We start from the raw sequence: 23,530 nt of genomic DNA, 5'->3' as shown, positions 1-23,530 counted from the left end.
CATGTGCTCTCTGTCTCTCTCATTCTCTCTGTCTCAAATAGATAAATAAAATCTTAAAAAAAAAAAAAAAGAAAACAGAATAGCTTAATTTAAAAAAATTAAAACACTGAAAGACAAGACAACAAAAGATACATCAATAGAATGGATAATGAAAAAAGACTGATACACTAAATATTAAGGAGAGAGTAGAGTGTCAGAACTCTTATGCATTGCTAATTGGGATGTAAAATATTACAAATACCTTGGAAATAAATTTTCAGTTGAATGAAATATATGCTTATCTTAGATAGTTTAGTTGTTTTCCTCCTAGGAAAAAGACATAAAAGAAGACTGATTACAGTTTTGTTTTGTTTTTTTTTTAAGAGACCAAATCTAGAAACAAAAGAAATGTTGAACAGTGCAATGTGTATAGCAAAAAAAAAAAAAAAGGAAAAGTACTGTTTTAAATGGTCCTGGAAATATCGGATTTTCCCTTTTATTCCATCAAAATATTAAATGACACATTGGAGTATGATTTGTAAGCCGTTACAAATGTTTTTAGGTCGAGCTATCATATAAAAATTAATGAGTCCTTGCATAAGACAATATTGGAAAGCATAATAGGAGTTATTCTGAGTGCCACCCTGAGGTTTTATTTTACTAGTCAGGCCACAGAAGTATAAGAGTTTACTTACTGCTATGCTTATGATTTTTTGCTTTCAAAAGATATTGCATTTTAACTTTAGGTCACTGACCCTTTTATTGTACCTTTCATTTTTATTTCCATTGAAGAATAAAGTAAGAAACATTAACTTGCAGTTTTCTCTAAAGTGATTTTGTTTTTCATGTGCATGCAGTATCTTTTTAAAGTGGAATACTGAAAGCTCCAACAATGTATAAACTAATTTTACCTGGGTAATTAAATTATTTACACTTCTTCACAATTTAAAAAAATATCTTAAACATTACATTTCTTGAGGTGTTTTACAGAACAATTCAATTTGTAGAAACTTAAATATTCACTTATATAAACACTGCTTTAAGTAAACCTGTGTGTTCACAGCAGTAATATAATTATTCTAAACACTTTCTAGCAGGGAAATAAAGAAACACTTGAATATACATTTAATGAAATAAGGAAATGCTAGGCAGCCATAAAATAATGAAAGCATGAATATGTTAGTAACACATTATGAACATTAGTAAATGTCTCTATTAATTTTATCTGTTATAATAACATGAATAGGATAATTTGTTTCAGAATTCTCCAATGTTAAATGTGAATGTCCATTTATATGTCAAATTAAGTTTTGAGAAATATGTTCATTTGAATTTGAAATTATTTTCAAGCTACTTTTTATTATTTTTATTTTACTCAATATTCATTAATATCTCTAAGACTATACAAATTGATCATGTTTAACTGTTTCTTTCAAATCTTGAAATAATTTATTGTTTTCTATCAATACTGAAAATAAAAATAATATTACTGATTAAAATTAATAGTTAATATACTGTGTGACAGATTTCTGCTCCTTGTTTAGGAAACAATAGTTTGCGGGTCCTTTTTATATTATCTACAAAGGCTTATAACAGTCAATTGCAAAAGATTTGAAGGGTGATCTAAATAGTTATTAGAGATAATATTTAGGTTAACTGAGTGAGTGAAAATTTAGAGAGAGAACAGAATTATCTCAATTTTCTCATGTCAAATTTCAGAATTAATACAGTATGTGAAAAAATAACTTTATTAGTATTTTTAAATAGAACATAAATAAAACACTAACATGTAACATTCAATGAAGCATGTACATATGTATTCAAACAAATATCTCTTCACAGTCAGTGTTTTTTTTTTTTTTTAACACAACATGATTGTCGGTTTTATTGGTATTACAGTGTAGTTTTAATAAAAGCTACATATAAACACAATTGTTAGATATTCAGTCACTTACCCTGTGGAATAATATGCCAAGATCAAGCTTAAATCACCTATGAAAATGAAAATACATAAAACACATTCCTCAATTAATTCTAAGAACAACATATACAAATGCAAAAATTTGAACTTGCCAATAATCACATCAAATGTTGAGGGGTTGACTTAGCAGTGAAAAATGATTCTAAGTTTAAAATTAGCTCCAGGTGAAAGCATTTCCCACGTCCACTATCTTTGTATTCTTCACAGAGTTCCAAGACAAAAGACTACTTCCCACTCTGAACCACCAGAAACAATGAGCTCCTTGCCTGACTTATCACAGGCCTTTTAGTCTTCTTTCCTCATAGGTCCTTAGCTTCTTTGGAAGGGGACATATGGATGGATTTCCATGGAACTGGAATATGAGAGGCTGATTTTCAATCATAATTTCCACTGTAGAATTCTGTGTTTTCCACTGGCATAACCATAGATCTCTGCAGCCAGACAAGGTTTATTTTTTGAATTTTCCAACCACTCCTTAAACCTTTTTTACCCTGTAATCCACATTGCCATTGTTTTGCTTTTTCCTTTTCTTCTTATCACATTTTTCAGCCTTGTTTTCTTTCACCATTCTTGATATTTTTTTTTTGCCTTTTCTTACAAATGTTCCTTCTCCAGTTCCTCTGCTGCATTTTCCTCCATTTCTTTAACACAATTTTCTTCCCTTTTTCTTTTCTGTTCATTCTTTTTCTGAACCCATTCCTTATGCTTTTCTTCAGCAATTACCTTTTTCACATTCTTCCTTTTCTTTTCTTTTTTCCTGCTGTTGTTTTAATTCCTGCAGAGCTTTCTGTTGCAGACAGTCACATTCTTTTTCTTTGCCAACAAACCACACTTCCCATGGGGTCAGGTGGCTTCCTGGGTAGGTCCACCCGTTTCTGTTCTTCTTGGTTATCTCCTGATTCAACCACACTGGAGCAATTTTGTACCTCTACTGCTCTCAGGCTCGCCACCTTAACCTCTGAATCATGAGCATCTTCATCCACATCTTCCTCATCCTCCCCTGGCCATTGTTGTAGTCAAACAGGTGAGCTTTGGTGGCTGAGGGAATAGAGCAGACACATGGTGGGTTTGCTGCAGCTCAGCAGCAGTGACCACAAGCAAACTGTCACCGTTGCCAACCCCTGCCTCTGGGCGCCTGCCATGAGGACCTGGACCAGCAGGCAGTCAAGGACAGCGTGAAGGATGGAGGTGAACCAGCCTCCCATGGCCCAGCAGGCCACACCAGGCCAAATTCAAACCCATGGAGAGGCAGTGGGGCAGTGGTTTCTTAATTAGAGTAGTAAGTAGATTTTTCACAATCATGGCTAAATGGAATTGTCACCGTAGGTCAACTAAATGAATAGTTTTACCTTGAAGTTGTTATTTTGATGTCTACTTTCCCTTTCAGTTTTTTCCAAAAACCTGTTATAAGTTGGACAACATCTTCTCATGGAAAAAAGAATTAATATTGGAAATTTTCTTTTGTCTCTATAAGTTATCAAATATACTACAAATGTCACAAGAACATCTCATTGAATCAAGTGCATTATAACTAAAATCATTTATAGTCTCTCTGTATACTATGATTGAGGTCTCGAGACCTATGGATAAGAAAGCCTAATTTTATAAGCACTGCTTTGATATTGACTTGTCTCTTGTATAACAATGGAAAGATATAAACACTGTACATCTGTTTTTTAAAATCTGTGTTTCTGGTATTTTATTGATAAATTGCATACATGGCTTTGTTCTTTTATTTTCTACTGCTTTTTTTTTCCTGTATAATGTAATTAATTCTACCACTGCCTTTTTAAATTATTTTATTATTAAATTATTTTATTATGTTTGGACATACACTTTATATTTTATTTTTGGCCCTTATGCTTCTCTTTTTCATTTGAATATCTAAAATTCATATTTCACAAAACTTCTGAATTCCAACTGTAATTTTGTTGCCAAACAAAATCAGGTTTTATTTCTCTCTATTTTCCCCATTGCTTAGTTCTCACTTTCAGTATAGATTATCTAGAATTTACAATAATATCTCAGTATCAACTTTTGACAGTAATTATTATTTACATTTAATAAAAATTGATTAAAACATATTTCAATATTGTGTCTTACATTCTAACACTACCTTTCTGGATTTGTTTTCATTCTTGTTTTCCTTGTTGCTGCTTAATTGTTTAGTTGTGTAAGGGTCAGTTATAATCTAACTTCTTGTGTTATAAAAATTATATGGTTTTCTTCTGATATGAATGAACATTTGATTACATGTCTAGTACTACATTCAAAATTACTTCCCTCAGCACTGAAATAATTGCTATGTTGTCTTCTATAACTCTTATTGTTGATGGAATGCCCAATGAACTGTATTATATGAACTTCTTTTCCTTTCTAGATGTCCTTAAGATTTTCTATCTTCCCTTTAAGTCTTGAGATTTTGCCACTATCTTCTTACTTGTACTAGGTGGTTATTTTAGTGTAGTGAACACTCTTGAAACTTCACATTTTTATATTTACTTCCTTAAATTCCTCTCAGCTCAACATCAGGTACAATTTAGAAGGTGGAAAATTCTCAGAAATGGATGCAAGACATTCTAGAAAGGAAAAGAAATACTGGCATTATTTGATTTGATGATGTTGAGAGAAGCCATAGTTAAATTTAAGGATATCTGTATAAGATTTATTTTGTATAGAGACAATATTTTTTATGCCATCCTTCTTCCTTTTGTTATTTCTCTATGTTCCCTGAAGTTCCAGAACAAAAATCATTGCATTATGTAGTAAAGCTAATAATATAACTAAAATATTGTATCATGTATAAAATTTTTTTCAAATAAAATTTCCAGGTAGAAAGACTAAACTAAGTCACCAAAACCACAAATGAGCTAAAATCTCAGAAGAAATTCTAAAATATTGCCAAATAAAAGATAAATAGACTCTATAATAGAAGCAATTTGGTTTACAATGTATAACAGATTATTTATTATTATTATTATTATTATTATTATTATCATTATTATTAATTTTATGGAAACTAAATAACCCACAAGTAACATCTGGTTTTGATCTTTCTTTCATTGTTACTATCTGGTAATAATAACAAGAATCAATATAAATTTCAGCTGCATTTAAATTGAAAACTTTTTCTATATGTTAGAATTACATAGTAAATTAATATTATATATATATATATTAATCACTCACGATGTGATAGTGCTATACTTAGAAATCTGATATAAATGAAATGAAAACCTTTCTATGATATGCTTATTATTTAAAATAAGAGTCTTCAAATGTGACCCAGGGGGTCCTGAATATACTTTCAGTATGTCCATGAAGTTAAAACTACTTTTATATAAATACTAAAACATTATTTGCACTATCCACTCTTTGTTATCATGTGTGCATGCTGAAAATTTTCAGAGGCTATAATGAACAGCAGATTGAATACAAATGGAGAGAATGCAAAAGTAGATAGGAGAATCCCAGTCTTTCTTTAAGCTAGACATTAAAGTGGTTTCTAAAAACTATGTAACCATGAGGGGCACCTGGGTGGCTCATTGGTTGTGTCTGCCTTCGGCTCAGGTCATGATCCCAGAGTCCTGGGATTGAGCCCCACATCAGGCTGCCTGCTCAGCAGGAAGCCTGCTTCTCCCTCTCCCACTCCCCCTGCTTGTATTCCCTCTCTCGCTGTGTCTCTCTCTGTCAAATAAATAGATAAAATCTTTAAAAATAAATAAATAAAAATAAAATAAAATAGAAACTATGTAACGATGCTATATTCTCCTTAATTTTTTTGCTTTGGAAAATGATCATTTTCATAAATTTATGTTGTTTATGTTATACAATGAAGGTATTGTTACTTTTAAAAAACACATAATTTAAAATAACTTCGGTATAATTTCTAACATGATATATATAGATGGACTTTAAATTATGAAAGAAACTCTTTGGTGGGCCTCAATAATTTTTGAGTCTGTAAGATTTCTCAAAACAAAATGTTTCAGAATTGCTGGACTACAGGGAAATATAATTAATTACAAATTCATTTATGTAAAAATACCTTACTCTCCAGTGACTATTCTAGTTACTAAGTAATATTACACACACACACACACACACACACAGGTGCATCTAACTTATTGAAGTTTTTTATCTAGTTGGGAAGAACAAATTTTGGTTAGGAAAAGAATGAGTAGTATTAGGGTTAAGAAAGAATTGTTGCATATTCAGAAAAATAAATCCTATAAATTAATTTTTAAGTAATTAAATAGGAAAATAGCATTGCTTTAAGAATTATTTTAACATTGGAATTGAAGAAATGAGAGCAAAGGGTATAGAATTTAAGTGAAGACTAGTTTAAGGTCTCATTGATAAGGCCTTTATAAAATCTAAGTAAACCTTTGGCGGAAAGCCTTTTAAAAACAGAATAAATATTGGCATAAAAGAAGTTCATTCAAAGTATTCTCATCATTTATGAAGACTAAAAAACACTGTTGGAATTTGACTTAACTTACAAGTGAGACAATGAGTTCAGTTGGAACCTATGTACATAAGGAGTCAAACAGTATGTAGGGTGTTTAGCTCTTTTTATCAAGGTCGTTTGGCAAATTAGTATGGAAGGACTTAAACTGAGATTCTCGTATTGCCTAATTTAAGGTTTATTCTACAAAAATGCATCATTTTAGTATTCTTTCACTGTTACATTGGTTTGCTATGGATGTTGACAATCACAAGTAATACTCTAGAAAAATTTACACATTTGGAATATGTAGTTCTAAAATTGCACATGAATTTCAATGAAAAAAGAGAAATTACATTGAGGATTATAATCACATATATAGTAAAAAAAAAAAAAAGAAGCAAATTGACATTTGGGAGCTGCTAGAATACTGAGTAATTTAATCATGCCATGAAAACTGTCAACAATTCACTTCTCACTTATGTAATCATTGAAAGTAATACATATACTAATTTACAAGAAAAGTGAAAAAATATTTAATGTATTTATTGGAGCCTAGGTTGGTTTATGACTGTTGGCAAGGGACTTCTGGTTTCAGCTCTGACATTTGAAATGCCTGGAAGTCTGCAGAGATTCCAAGGGTGTAAGAAAATCCTTACAAGTAAAAGCAAAACAAACTAAATTCATCAACTTTACTTGGACCCATCAAAGAACTGAGATCAAAAGGCAAACTCCCACCCTAAATTCTGGAGAGATGGACCAATCCTGAGATTCATAGCCAATAACTGTATATAAGCAGGTAGGAATTGTTAAATGATAATTTTGATGAACTGCTAGAAGTTGAGAATAGAATAGATTGAGATTGAGATTCACCAGGGGACTGCAACATCAGAGGGTGCCTCAAAATTTTGTGGAATTTTACCTCCAGGAACCTTATTCAGATTCTCTTTATGAAGATTTGAGAAAGATCCCTGTGTGCTTCTGGCAGGAAGAGGGAAAGATCAACCCTTGTGAATATGTCCAATGCCTTTTGATTATAAAAGTCTCCCACCCAGGGAGCAAAACATTACTGGTGCATTGTCCCAGAGACTTAGGCATTCCTTCCTTTCCAGTTCTCTTCAGTCTTGCCTCACTAAAGAGAGGAAAAAGTTATACTAGAGACAACACTGGTAAATTTGGTCACAACCAGAGATACAGGCCTACTAAAAGACTGAAACTTAACTGGAAAATCATATAACACACCCGTCCTCACACATTACCCCAATATCAACAGGGCTACCATATAATAATAGTGAATCATACCTGGAAAAGCTGCAAGACTAAGATTCTTGGAGAACCAATAAGGAAAGTCAGAAGTCAAGAGAGAAACAAAAATGAGGCTCCAGAGGAATCTGAAGCCGCCTATGGCTAGTGCAAGTCTCAAGCAGAAGCCAACATAAATCCTTACATCAGAGATCTATTTATTCAGTTCATATTGCTAATAAATGAAGACTGGTTTTCAACAAAAAAATAGAAGACATGCCAAAGGCAAAAAAATAAATTAAAAAAGACATTGCATGAAGAGAGAAAGCATTAGGACCAAACTCAGGCATGGCATAGACATTTGCTTTATTAGTACAGAATTTAAAATAACTATGTATAATATATTAAGGACTCTAATGGGAAAAAATGCACAATATACAAAACAGATTGGTATCATAAGAAGATTGAAACTTTAAGACAGAATTTTAAAAACATGCAAAAAATCAAAAATACAGTGTATCAATCTGACTAGGTTATGATGCTCAGTTGTTTGTTCAAACACTAATACAGATGGTGCCGCAAAGTTATTTTGCAGTTATAATTAAAATCTGCAATCAATTGACTGTGCCTAAAGGAGATCATTCTTGATGATGTTAAGGGCCTCATCCTAGTAAACCTTAAAGCAAAAACTAAGTTTCTGACAGAAGGAATTCTGATACAAGACTGACCACTGAGGGGTATCTGGGTGGCTCAGTAGGTTGTGTCTGCCTTTGGCTCAGGTTACAATCACAGGATCCTGGGATTGAGCTGTGTGGGGCTCCTTGATCAGCGGGGAGTCTGTTTCTGCCTTGCCCTCTGCCCCTCCCCCACCCCCACTTGTGCATGAGCTCTCTCTCACTCTCTCAAATAAATAAATAAAAAACACTGTACCACTGAAATTCTGCTTGAGTTTCCCCCTGACCAATCTGCCTTACATATTCTGCACTTAAGACTACACTATTGATTCCTGTAGGAGTTTCCAACCTGTCCCTGTTCTACAGAGATTAGACCCACCAAATCCCCACAATTGTGTAACCCAATTCTTAAAACTCCAATCTCTCTTTCTTTCTGCCTAGATAGAAAGATTGATCCCACTGGTTCTGTTTCTCTGGGAAATACTACTGCCACAGTCCCCAAACTGAAATGTAAAGAGAAAAAATAAGAGAAAAAAATAGAAAAGACCTTCTTAGAAATGTAGGACAATTTCAAAATGTGTAAAATACATAATATTAGAATACCAGAAGGAGACAAAATAAAAAAAAAATGGAGCAGAATAAATATTTAGCTGAGAACTTTCCAAAAGTAATGACAAAAACCACAGATCCTGGAAGTGCAGAGAATGCCAAGCCAATTAAATACCAAAAACAAAACAAAACAAAACAACAACAAACAACAAAAACTGACATCTAGGCATACATATCGGAAGTGTAGAGACCACAGACAAAGATAAAATCCTGAAGCAAGCCAGATAGTTTTCTTCCATCTTTAGAAGAGCAAGGGTAAGAATTACAGTAGACTTCATCAACCTAGAAATCTATATCCAGAGAAACTGTCCTTCAAAAATGGAGAAATATATTCTCAGACAAATAAAATTTGAAGGAATAGATTGTTACACCTGCCCATTAAGACAAAGCGAAATTCAGAACGAGGAAAATTATCAGGGACAAAGGGCAGCATTACCTAATGACAAAAGAATCAATTCTCCAAGCCAATCCTAAATGTGTAAGCATTTAACGAAAGAACATCAAAATGACTAAGAGTAGAGTGGGGGTGGGGGAGCAGTGATGGGAGGTGGGGGACACTATAGAATTCCAAGCAGAAATATACAAATCCAATCTTACAGATTTTTCTTAAATATCACTATTTCAGTAATTGGTAGTTCAAGCAGACAAAATATTAGTAAATATATAGTTGACTTGAAAAGCGCTTCAAACAATTGATGTAATAGGCATTTATGGAATAATAAATCATTGAATAATTAAATGAATGACTAGGAATAAAATAAACAAATCACCTATGAAGATTTCCAAATAATTAAGTAGACAATTTGTCTTAAAAGGAAGTAGAACTTTATTCCTCAGTTGTTGTTGTTGTTTTGTTTTGTTTTTGTTTTTGTTTTAAGTAAACTCCCTAGCATGGAGTGCAATGTGGGGCTTTAACTCAAAACCCTGAGATCAAGACCTGAGCTGAGATTAAGAGTTGGAAGCTTAAATGACTGAGCCACCGAGGCACCCCTATTCCTTATTTCTTAATTGCGAGCTGAAAATAGTGACTTTCTTTTAACAAGTACAGTGTAGAAAAGGCAGGGGAGGGTATAAATTGGCAGTTGAGAAACTTATTTATTGCTGTTATTATTTTACTATTATTAAATTTTAATATATGTTTTTGTCTTTTCCTGTCTTTTTTTCCTAATCTATTCTTGTATGTTATTTTCTAGGAGTATTATAGTTTTATATTTTAAAGTTAGGTCAATGATTAATTTTTATTTAACTTTTGTGAACAATGTAAGGTCTGCATCTAAAATCATTATTTTTTTGCATATGACTACCCAATTGTGCCAGTACCATTTATTAAAGAAACTCTCTCTGCTCCATTGTATTGCCCCTTTTTTTGATGTTAAAAATTAATGAAGTGGTTTCCTATGTTATTTATACTATTTCTTATCAGGTTAGCATATATCGTTTTCTAATTTAAAAATACTTTCAATTACAAACATATATTAGACTGCTTTGAGATTATAGATTATATAATTTTATCACATTTTAGTTGATTCATGTACTGAAATGCATAAGAATATGCATTTTTTTTTAGATTTAGGTCATGCTTTCAGTCTATGAACTGAACCTTACTTTGTGATAACCCAGTATTTTTAAAAACATGTTGTATATATTAAGCAAACCCTTCAGAGAAGATGTTCTATCTGCATCTATGTAAAAATACAGACATTTTTGTAACAATTTCCTAATAATTATAGGAATTTAATCCTGTAGTTCCCAAAAAGTATTCCAAAGCCTCATAGCAAACTCACAGGGACACCAAATAATATTTTAAATTTTTAGTGAAACACAGTGTGATCTTTGGATTCTGTGCATTCTAATTTTTTTTTTTTTATAACTACTTCACACATGGAGCTATCCTCTGTTTTGGTCTGGGGTATCAAAGAAAAACAATTACTGAGAGACTAAGGCAGCTATAAACCATGAAATACTGGTACCTCTGGTTTAGTAGTTTTAATGAATGGTAGAACTTGATAGGAACACATGGTTGAATTGCTTTGAACTTTTCGTAGCATCATCATGATTCTGTAATATAACAATATTTCTTTCAGACAATAGATATATTTTATTTAAAAACCAAATATAAAAAATTTTCTACTTGGGATGCTTGGGGTGGCTCAGTAGTTAAACGTCTGCTTTTGGCTCAGGTCATGATCCCAGAGTCCTGGGATCGAGTCCCACATAGGGCTCTTTGCTCAGCGGGGAGTCTGCTTCTCCATCTACCTACCACTCCTCCTGCTTGTGCTCTCTCTCTCTATCTCTGACAAATGAATAAATAAAATCTTAATTTTTTTTTCTACAGTGGAAAAGTTGTAATTGTGTGTGTGTGAGAGATTGTTTATGAAAAGATCATAAGAGAGAAGGAATGGCTCAATACAGTCAAATCAATGTTTTCAAATTTTCTAAGAGCCTGTCCAAACTACTCTAATTGTAACCACTGATATGGGTAATTGAGGGAAGAAGAATCTAACTGACCCATGGAGGAGCAAGTTATACGGAGACATGATGTTTACATAACAGGAAATAAATTGAGATTAAGGATGGGAGTGTGATACTTAGGTCCTGTTAATAGACACAACTAGAAAGAATATTAAATTATAAACAGAGTACAATATGTGACATAATACTGAAGTTGAATTATTTGACCATCATCGTATTTGACTATAAATTTAATTTTGATTTTAATGCTGTTAAGCAGCATTTTCCTTAGTGTGTAAGATGCATCCCAATTTAGTCTAATATTACTTTAATGTCACCTTAAAATGCTTTTCAGTTTAATTTTACTTTTACTTTCATTAAGATTTTTAATGTTTAATAGTGGGTCAATGGCATTTTAGGCTGATACATTAAACGTAATAAATTGGTGATATATGGTTTTCTGTGATCATCCAAAACTAGAGCATAACATACAGTCATCTTTCTTAATTCAATTAAATAAGTAATTCAATTAAATAATAATTATTAGTAGAATTAATTATTTCTAAGTAATTTTAGAAATAAACTTACATATCTCTTACATACCTTCCTAGCATCACTTCTCTCACATTTGTATATGTTTTTAGACTTATTTCAAATTAGGAGTATCTAGATATTAAAAACTAAAATTTTCCTTAAAACTATTTAAATATATAAATTAATATTTACACTATGTATTGTACATTCCTGTCATGTTAAATCAATGACTATCAGATATTTCAAATAAAGAACCAAGACAGAAAACAGGTTGTATGATCTCATTTGCATAAATTCCTCTATAAAGTTCCAAATGCATAATCAGGAAATGTTATTTCCTAAAGTGGAGCTTGGCCCCAGTGCACAACCTTCTTTGAATTTCCTTTGGCAACACTTCTCTGCGTGAATATAAGAGATGGATAGATTAAATATAACTTTATAGAGGGTTCATTTTCTCCTACTTCCAACTAAGATGATTACATGTAGAGTTACTCTAGCCTCACTTTTAGAGAAAACCTGTACTTTAATAAATAACAAAATTTTAAAAAGCTTTTAGCTCTAGAGGGAAAGCAATCTATCTTCCAATATGAAAAAATAGAGAATAATTTCATCATTTATGAAACACTCTTGTTCATATTAATATCCGACCTTTAATTGGTTCCTCTGGACATTCAATCAACTCAACATATTCAATTTTACTGAGAATACAACTGTGAATATATTCAGAAGTTTCAAAGAGTATAACTGTTAAAAGTGCAGACAGGAAATTATGGTCATTAAGTCTCATACAGCCTCAACTACTTTTGAAAGTATTTTGACATTCTGTAAATATATTAAAGAGCCATTGACATAAAAATTGTATGTTAAGTTAAACTGTATTATTTATTTTTTTTAGAAAAACATTCATTTTTAACAGGGAATAGTTTCAAAGGAAACTTGTTGATGTGATTTAGGATACTTTTAAGTGTATGTGTACTATACTATTTTTCTGGAGTTTTAGGAAAAAATATTCAATCACAAGATTTTATTTTCAGCCCTTTAAAAATCTGAAGCCTTTGGGGCACCTGGGTGGCTCAGTTGTTAAGCGTCTGCTTTTGGCTCAGCTCATGATCCCAGGGTCCTGAGATCAAGCCCCACATTGGGCTCCCTGCTTGGCGGGAAGCCTGCTTCTCCCTCTCCCACTCCCCCTGCTTGTGTTCCTGCTCTCGCTGTCTCTCTCTGTCAAATAAATAAATAAAATCTTTTTTAAAAAATCTGAAGCCCTTGAATATCTCAGACAACAATCTTTATTGTCACCTTTATAATTTGACCAAATACATTTCAATATGTAATAAACAGGGATATAACATTACTTAGATTTAAAGAACAAAATTGTTTCCACTTGGAATAAATATTTCTATGAGATATTCTATTTTAGAATAAATACTAGAAATTCTAGTCATATGTCAACATAACTACGTGAATATAATCAAACTGCATGGAAAACTACAATATTCTTTAACTCCATCACATCCGTTCTTTTACAAGTCTCAGCCTTGTAACATTGCCCACTGAGATCACTCTACCAATGCAAGAATGGGTCTGGATTTGGGTACATTTGCTTCTCTGTTCATATCATGTTACACTGAGAATTAACAGACTGTAATGCATATATATATATAGCCTTAATTTTTTCATCATTTTATAATTTCCCAATCTATATTTCCTAAATTTGAAGTACTACTAATGTGATTTAAAATGTACTTGAAAACAAGTTCAAGTAACTATTTTTTTTTTAATTTTGAAATAAGAGAATTAGAAATATAACAAAAGTGGTATGTTGTTTATTTCCTAATTAGAAATCCATACATGAATTACCAGTGTAAAGAAAATTACCATGCAAAGCACTTGAAATAATCCAGGTTATTTTTAAAACCCATCTAATACAGTGACTAGAGGGCAAACCCAAAGTTTAGCAAGATAAGTCATTACTCCACAGGAATTTTTTGGGTGTTTTCCTATTAATATAAGTAATAGAATGTGTTTCTGCTAGTTCTGTACCAACTATAAAGTTATTTTCCACACTTTTTAATTCTTTTCCAAGTAAAATCCTGACTATACACACAGTCACACATATACAATTTCAATATGAAAGTGACTTGTTTCAAAATATCCCCATTTAAAAGTGATGGGACTCTGTTGTTTTTGAAATTGTACAAAAGTAGTATTTTCTCTACTTAATATTCCAGTCTACTAATATTGACTAGGGTTCTATGGTTTCAAATATATTACTAAATAAACTAAAATAATGAAAAATCTCGTGAAAATTTGGCTTGCTCTTCCTATTTTTGTTTTGTTTTGTTTTAGTATAAATTCCTATATCTATCTATCTATATATATGTATATAGAGATATATATATGTTTGCTCTTCAGGAAAATGTTTCTAACAGTCTTGATTGATATTTACAAATTTTATTCCAGAAAGAATTTTTAAATCAACTTATTTTTATAGCAGTATCATTTTACTGGTATTTGATTCGTTTTTGAATGATTGCTTTGTTTTAATTCATGTTATTTTATAAAGCATCTTGTTGGATTTAGCTCTTTTGAAATGAGAATTTTTGTTACTATATAAAACCAGATTACTGTGGTAAACATGATTTGTAAGGTGTGTATGTTGCATTATTTTTGTAATGCTTGAATATAAGATCTTCAGTATCATTTTCATCTTATGTTACAAGATAAAAGTTGAGTGTGACGATAGCTACTTCCAGGGACAATGTAGTAGACACAGCAGACCAATACTTCTGCTGAAAGAATTAGAGAAAATAAATATATTTTTTGAATTACAGTGTAAAGATATTTGAGAGATAGGTACATCAGAGTCTACCTTCAAATGATCTTAGATAAGTTTCCAATTGCCATGTAGGAACTTTAAATCATGTGGTCCTAATTCCTCTCTTCTACTTTTTATGTCATTTTACATCTACATTATATAAAATTCCATAATGCATCAAAAATAATTCTTTATAGGACCACCTAACTTTTAGAGTGATACATAATAATAATAAATTCATTCACATTTAAATCTATTTCACCCATTTCCTAAACTATATTTTTATTTCTTTAAAGATTTTATTTTTTATTTTTTATTTATTTGACAGGGAGTGAGACACAGCAAGAGAGGGAACACAAGCAGGGGGAACACAAGCAGAGAGGCCCATGCGGGGCTGGATCCCAAGACCCTGGGATCATGACCTGAGCCGAAGGCCGATGCTTACGACTAAGCCACTCAGGCGACCCCTAAACTATTTAGTTTTAATAGATACAAGTTTCTATATGTATCATATTTTTTTCCTGCTAGAAGAACATCCTTTAATATTCCATGAATGCTGGTAATAAATCCTTTGAGTTTTTGTTTATCTGAAAGTTATTTATCTTCTTCATTTAAAAAGAAAAAAATACTTTTATTTTGTATAAAATTCTCACAAAAAGGGAGAAACCATTTGTAAAATATATGTAATATGTCTTGTATCTAGAATATATATTTAAAAATCCTACAACTCAACAAGTCATAACACTATATCCAAACGGGGAAGTTTCCCCCCCCCAGGGGAAATTTTTTGAATAGCCATTTCATCAAAGAAGATATATGTATGGCTAGTAATCAAGTGAGAAATTGTTCAATGAAATCAGTTTCTAGGATTATGTAAAATAAAATCACAATAGTATACCACTACAATTCTTCTAAAATGGTAAAAATGTAAAATTGCCTGTTATAACTGTTGGCAAGAATGTGGAACAATTATAAAACTCACATACTGTGGAGATAACTGCATAAATACTTTGGAAGACAATTTTACAATTACTTAGAAATTTATATATTCACCTACCAAGTCACTTAGCTATTACACTCTACATATTTACTCCAAAGAAATAAATACATCAATTTAAATACTTGATTCATTACAGCTTTATGTAAAAGCAAAACACTCGAACCAACCTAACAGATTTTTGCTTATCCATACAAAGGAATACTCTTCAGCAATGAAAAAGAATAAAGTAATGCTATACACAAGGATAAATCTCAAAACACTTATGTTGAGTTTTTCAAATGCTAAAATAGCATGTACTGTTTAAAAAAATTGTATAAAATTCTTGAAATTCTGATCTAAATCTATAGTGACATAAAATAGATCAGTAGTTGCCTGTAGTCAGAGAGAGAGATGGAATATAAAGAGGTATTAGTCACAAGAAAACTTCTTGTAGTTATGTACATGTTCACTATCTATGTATGTCAAAATTCATCAGGCTGTATTTTTAAAATGTGTATATCATTGTAAAAATAAAGGTTAAAAACAAACCCTAGGAAATAAGAAGACATAGCTCACTAGTGTTTCTTTGAAAAAAAAAAATCATGAAGCTTTTAAAAATGTCAAAACAAAAAGGAAAACCAGAATGATTAAAACAATTTTGATTTTAAAAAGTAGTAGAGCCCATACTATGTAATCATCAAGATTGTCATATTGACAAAAGCACAGATAGATGGACACCAGAAATGGAACAGATGGTTTCACCAGTGTACTTTAACAAACATTAAAAGTAAAAATTCTCCACAATCTATTCCAGAAAATAGGAGAAGAGGAAATATTTCTACATGGATACATGAGGAAAGCATTACCCTGACATTAACACTAGGCAAAAATTTAAAACTGCACCAAAAATAAGAAGGCACCTGAGAATAAACCTAACCAAAGAGGTGAAAAATTTGTACTTGGAAAATAATATAAAACACTGATGAAAGAAGTTGAAGACAACAAAAAGAAATAGAAAGATATCCCATGCTCATGGATTAGAAGAACAAATATTGTTAAAATGTCTGTACTACCCAAACCAATCTACACATTTAAGGCAATCCCTATGAAAATACCATCTAACATTTTTTCACAGAACTAGAACAAATAATCCTAAAGTTTGTATGGAATCACAAAGACCCTAAATAGCCAAAGAAATCTTGAAAAAGAAAAGCAAAACTGGAAGCATTACAATTCCAGATTTCAAGTTATACTACAGAGCTGTAGTGATCAAAATACTATGGTACTGGCACAAAAATAGATGCACATATCAATAGAACAGAATAGAAAATCTAGAAATAACCCCACAATTATATGGTCAATTAATCTTCAACAAAGCAGGAAAAAAAATATACAATAGGAAAAAGTCTCTTCAACAAATGATGCTGGGAAAACTGGACAGCTACACGCAATACAGTGAAACTGGACCTCTTTCTTACACCACACACACACACAGACACACAGACACACACACACACACTTCAAAATGGATTAAAGACCTGAATATGAAACCTGAAGCCATTAAAAACCTAGAAGAGAACACAGGCAGCAACTTCTATGACATCGGCCATAGCAATATTTTTCTAGGTAGGTCTCCTGAGACAAGAGAAACAAAAGCAAAAATAAACTATTGGGACTACATCAAAATAAAAAGCTTTCACACACTGAAGGAAAAAAAAAAAAGCAACTAAAAGGCAACCTATGGAATGGGAGAAGATATTTACAGATGACATATCCAATAAAAGGTTGGTTCCCAAAATATATAAAGAACGTATACAACTCAACACCCCAAACACAAGTTATCCAATTAAAAATGGGCAGAACACATGAACATTTTTTTCAAAGAAGACATACAGATGGCTAACAGACACATGAAGAGATGCTCAACATCACTCATCATCAGGGCAATGCAAATCAAAACCACAATGAGATATCATCTCACACCTGTCAGAGTGGCTAAAATGAACAACACATGTTGCCAAGAAGGAGAAGGAAAAGGAAAACTCATGGACTGTTGATGGGAATGCAAACTGATGCAGTCATTGTAGAAAACAGTATGCAGCTTCCTCAAAAATTTAAAAATAAAACTATCCTATGATCCAACAATTGCACTATTTACCCAAACATACAAAAACACTAATTTAAAGGGATACATGCACTTCTATGTTTATTACAGCATTATTCATAATAGACAAACTATGGAAGCAACAACCAAAGTGTCCATCAATAGATGGTCGAAGAAGAAGTGACATTTGCCATGACTTGGATGCAGCTAGATAATATTATGCTAAATGAAATAAGTAAGTCAGAGAAAGACAAATACCATATGATTTCACTCATAGGTAGAATTTAAGAAACAAAACAAATGAGCAAAGAGAAAAAAGAGAGTGAAGGAAATCAAGAAACAGACTCTTAATCATGGAGAACCAACTGATGGTTACTGGAAAGGAGGTGAGGGGGGGAAGGGTGAAAGAAATGATAAGAACTAAGAAGTGAACTTGTCGTGATGAGCACTGGGTAAGGTATAGAATTGTTGAATCACTATATTGTTCACCTAAAACCAGTATTACACTGTACATTAACTAATTAGAATTAAAAACTTAAAAAAAATCACAATCTTAAGGAGGAACAAACACAACAAACTAGACATATTACTGAAAAGAAAAACAACAAAGCAATATCTACTATAAACAGAGAGGCAAAAATCCTCAACAACAATAACAAAATAATGGCAACTTGAATCCAACAATGTATAAAATGACCATGCACTACCACCAAGTTTGTAAGGTCAATTAAACTTTCAGTTATTGGGCGCCTGGGTGGCTCAGTCGTTAAGCGTCTGCCTTCGGCTCAGGTCATGGTCCCAGGGTCCTGGGATTGAGTCCCGCATCAGGCTCCCTGCTCCACGGGAAGCCTGCTTCTCCCTCTCCCACTCCCCCTGCTTCTGTTCCTGCTCTCGCTATCTCTCTCTGTCAAATAAATAAATAAAATCTTAAAAAAATATATTAAAAACTTAAAAAAAACCTTTCAGTTATTAATCAGTGTATTTCACGTATCTGTAGACAAGCAAAAATGTCCTTATTCACTACTATGCTTCAACATCATACTGGAAATTGTAACTAGTGTAATAACACAATAAAAAGAAAGAAAAGGTACAATTAGAAAAGGAAGAATTATCTCTACTTGCAGATTACATCATTGTCTCAGGAGAAAATCACAAAGAACTAGCAATAAAACAAACTTGGAAATAATAAATAAGCACAGCAAAGTTGCATGTTATGAGGTTAATATGCAAAAACAAATTGCCTTCCTGAAAACTAGAAATGGACTATTGGAATTTGAAATTAAAGGGGAAAACTACCATTTGCAAAAATACAGCCCCAAAATTAAATAATTAAATATAAATCTAACACAAATATATAAAATTTTATTCATAAATCTACAAAATATTGGAAAACATCAAAGATCTAAATTAATGGAAATATATTTTGTGTTCATCAATTGGAAGACATACAATTATTATGATGTCAATTCTTCTCAACTTAATTTATAAGTTAAATGCAATCCTAGTGAAAATTCCAGTGATTATTAACTTACTGATTCTAAATTTATATGAGAAGGCAAAGACCTATGATAGTCATAACATAATACCAAGGAAGAAAAACAAATTTGAATTCACACTACCTGATTTCAAGATTTTAATGCTATAGTAATCATTAATAATAACACTATACTGGCAAAGAAGAGACATATATATCAAAAAGACCTACACATTAGTCAACGGATCTTTGTAAAGGAGTAAAGGCAAGTCAGCAATAAAGGATTGCCATTTAAATCAATGGTGCAGGAACAATTGGACATCCATATGGAAAAGAAAAAAAGAAAGAAAGAAAGAAAGAAAGAAAGAAAGAAAGGAAGGAAGGAAGGAAGGAAGGAAGGAAGGAAGGAAGGAAGGAAGGAAGGAAGGAAGGAAGAAAGGAAGAAGAGAAAGAGAGAGAAAGGAAGAGAAGAGAAGAGAAGAGAAGAGAGAAGAAAAGAGAAGAGAAGAGAAGAGAAGAGAAGAGAAGAGAAGAGAAGAGAAGAGAAGAGAAGAGAAGAAAGAATCTAGATACAGGCCTTACAGTTTTCACACAACTTAATTCAAAATGGCTCTTAGACCTAAATGTAAAATTACAAAATTTCTTGAGTGAACATAAAGGAAATATATATGACCTTTATTTCAGTGATTAGTTTTTAAATATAACATCAATAACATGATCCTTCAAAGAAAAATACTGATGTTTGACTTTATTAAAATTTAAAACTTCTTTACAAAAGACACTCTTAAGGGAATGAAAAAGAGAACCAACACACTAAAAGAAAATATTTGCAGGAGCACCTGGGTGGCTCAGTCAGTTAAGCTTCTGACTCTTGATTTCGGATCATGGTCGCAGGGTAGTGAGATCCAGCCCTGAGTTGGGCTCCAAACTCAGTGGGGCATCTGCTTGAGATTTTCTCTCCCTCTCCCTCTGCCCCCCATATGCACACACTCTCTCTCTTTCTCAAATAAAAAAAAAATAAATATTTAAAATAAGTAATTTAACACGAGTCTATACTAATATAAATAAATCACGGAATACATACATACATAGAAGAGATTAGACATATCTTCTGTGCAGGGAAATTCCAAATATTAATTGTAGATACTTTCTCCTTAAGGCGGTAAAGCATAACTCCTTAGTTCCTTAAGTATGGCCCATACATTGTGACTTCCATACAAAGAGTATTGTATGGAAAGAGGATTGGGTAACTTAAATAGGGTGGAACTAGACAAACACTACCTCAGGCAAGTGATCAAAGTCACCATCAAAAGTGAAAGTAATACAGTATGTACCGGATATGATAAAAAAATTACACTTTACTTCCATGGTCTTTTTTTTTTTTTAAGACTTATTCATTTTAGAGAGAGAGGGAAAGAGAGAGAGAGCACAAGTGACAGGAGGACCAGAGGGAAAGGGAGAGAAGCAGACTCCCCGCTGAGCTGAGAGTCCCATGAGGGGCTCAATCTCAAGTCCCTGAGATCATGACCTGAGCCAAAACCAAGAGTCGGATGCTTAACTGAATGAGAAACCTAGGTGCCCTTCATGGTCTTTCTGTCAATGATAAAAAATTGCTGCAGTCTAATCAGGAGAAAAACATCAGACAAATCCCAGTTGAGAGGCATTGTGCAAAATACCTGACCAGGACTCTTCAAAACCGTCAATGTCATAAAAAACAAAGAATGTCTGAGAAATTGTCACAGCCAAAAGGAGCCTAAGTTGACCTAACAACTAAATGTAACATGATATCCTGGATGGGCTCCTAGAACAAAAATAGTACATTAAGGAACAATACAGAAATCTCGATGAAGTATAGTCTTTAATTAAAAATAATACATCAGGGGCGCCTGGGTGGCTCAGTCATTAAGCATCTGCCTTTGGCTCAGGTCATGATCCCAGAGCCCTGGGATCAAGACCCACATCAGGTTCCCTTTCCCACTCTCCCTGCTTGTGTTCCCTCTCTCACTGTGTCTCTCTCTGTCAAATAAATAAATAAAGTCTTCAAAAAAGAAGTACATCAATATTGGTTTGTTATTTGTGACAAATATGCCATGGTAATGTAAGATATTAAAATAGAGGAAACAAATAAAAAAAAAAAAAAGTAGGGGCACCTAGATGGCTCAGTTGGTTAAGCAACTGCCTTCAGTTCAGGTCATGATCCCAGGGTCCTGGGATTGAGCCTGCATGGGGCTCCCTATTCAACAGGGACCCTGCTTCTCCCTCTCCCTCTGCTGCTCCCCCTGCTTGGGCTCTCTCTCTCTCTCTGTCAAATAAATAAATAAAATCTTTAAAAAAATAAAATAATATAGAAGAAACAAAATATGGGTTATAGAGGAACTCTTTGTATTATATTCTCAGTAATTCTGTAAATCCAAATTGTTCTAAAATATTTCTTTCTTCTCTTTCTTCTTTTTATTAATATATAATGTGTTATTTGTTTCAGGGGTCCAAGTCTGTGATTCTTCAGTCTTAACACAATTCACAGCACTCACCATAGCACATACTCTCCCCAATGTCCATCACCTATTTCTTACTAATACATAGTTTGATTATTCTTATTAATAAAATGATTTGATTCATTAATGCTTGTATAAAAACATGACCTTATTTTGTCAGTAACCTATCTGTCATTTCAGCATTTAATGTCACTCAAATATTGTCCCCTTATAGTCTCCCTTAACCTTGAATTGTTGCTGGTTTTTCTCTTTGTTTCTATTGCTTACTAAACCTTCTTGACCTCTCTTTACTATATCTAATATATCCACAAAAATGTTGTTTTTCAGTTGTTAGTCATCCTCATCAATTTCTCCAAGAGGTAGAAAAAACACTACGTGAAAAGAGATTTAATAAGGATAGATAGTGACTCACAGTGTTCCAAAGATGCCATTAAGATAACAAATAATGCATGTCTCTTTGAATAGATGAAAAGGAGATTACTAAAAAACCAAATAAAACTCTACATATTTGGCTTTGAACATAGTTTACAGAGTTTGCTTTATTTTTCCTAAAAGCTTCATATTTCTCACATAACTGTTTCTTTTAATCAATTATGTTGCATCTTCCTTCCAAGTGATTAATACAGTTGTTACTTCCATATGATTACATACAATTTAATTAATGAAAAGTAATTAAATTTTCATACCGAAGGTGAGATATTTTACATAGGTATGCATGTAGAGATCTATTTACTAATTATAGAGATACATAAGGAAATTGACAACATGATTGGGATAGTGGACACATGAAAAGTGAATGAGATAAAAATCACTTATGAAACATATTGTAGGTCCATAATGCAGAAGGGTACTTAAAATATTTAAATTATTTTTGAGTAATTTTTCTGAGGTTTTAGGCCTATTGCATGTATAATCATTGATTTATAAATTATATCAGTAACCCTCTGAAAGTGATAAAAAATGAAAAACAAACTGAAAAACATACAAACTTTAAATAGATGAAAGTAAAAACAAATGGGCAGAAGTTCCTGAACAGTCCAGTTTTATGGGGAGAGAAAGAATACAGAGTGTACTAGTGGGCAGTAAGCAAAGTGTGTGCACATGCGCGCGCGCACACACACGCAAACCCCTTATGCTCCTTATTTGTACGTCACATTTTCTGCTCAATTTCCCTCTACTGTACAGAGTTTTATAAATGCTGGAGATATGATTGTCCTGACTCATTTGTTGACCCACGCACAATTATTTAACAAATGTTATCTACAAGTCCTCCATTTACCAGCGCTGGTTCTTGGCACACATAGTCCTTTCCCTCGTATGAGTTTCAGTGCCGGCTGCTTAGAAGGATCATTTTCCCTCTTCTGTAAGAATTTTGAGGAGGAACTTGATGTCATTACTGAACCTCTTGGATTTGGGCTAGAATATATTTCCTGGTTTGAGTAATAATAGAAGAGCACCCCAATAGCCTACATGATCTCTATTCATTGGTTATCTGCCTTTTCACTGGTCACTGCTCACCTTAGCAGACATAGTAGCAACCCCCAAAAAGCCTGGAGTTTTTACAACATATGTTTATGTACATTAGACATTATAGATCATATTTTGCACCATGTAATCATAAACAGTAATGTATTAATTGTAAAAAATAAAACTGCTTAAAAACATACATATCAAAGGACTGAGATATTAACCTTTTGACAATGAAGAATGGAAAGTGAGAAGATTATTATGAATGGGCAAAACTAA

General features: G+C 32.5%; 1 pseudogene; it reads right to left on the bottom strand.

The window, feature by feature from the left end:
* Nucleotides 1-2,184: 2,184 nt before the first annotated feature.
* LOC123834520 (coiled-coil domain-containing protein 34-like) lies at nt 2,185-23,178 on the bottom strand (annotated as a pseudogene).
* Between the last annotated feature and the right edge of the window lie 352 nt (nt 23,179-23,530).

Source organism: Mirounga angustirostris, unplaced genomic scaffold (genome assembly GCF_029215605.1).
Source record: "Mirounga angustirostris isolate CCGP_5_RB_7025 unplaced genomic scaffold, mMirAng1.0.hap1 SCAF_1, whole genome shotgun sequence".
Classification (NCBI taxonomy): domain Eukaryota; kingdom Metazoa; phylum Chordata; class Mammalia; order Carnivora; family Phocidae; genus Mirounga; species Mirounga angustirostris.
The sequence above is the reverse complement of the archived record's forward strand: the minus strand, read 5'-3'. Positions and strand labels throughout refer to the sequence as shown.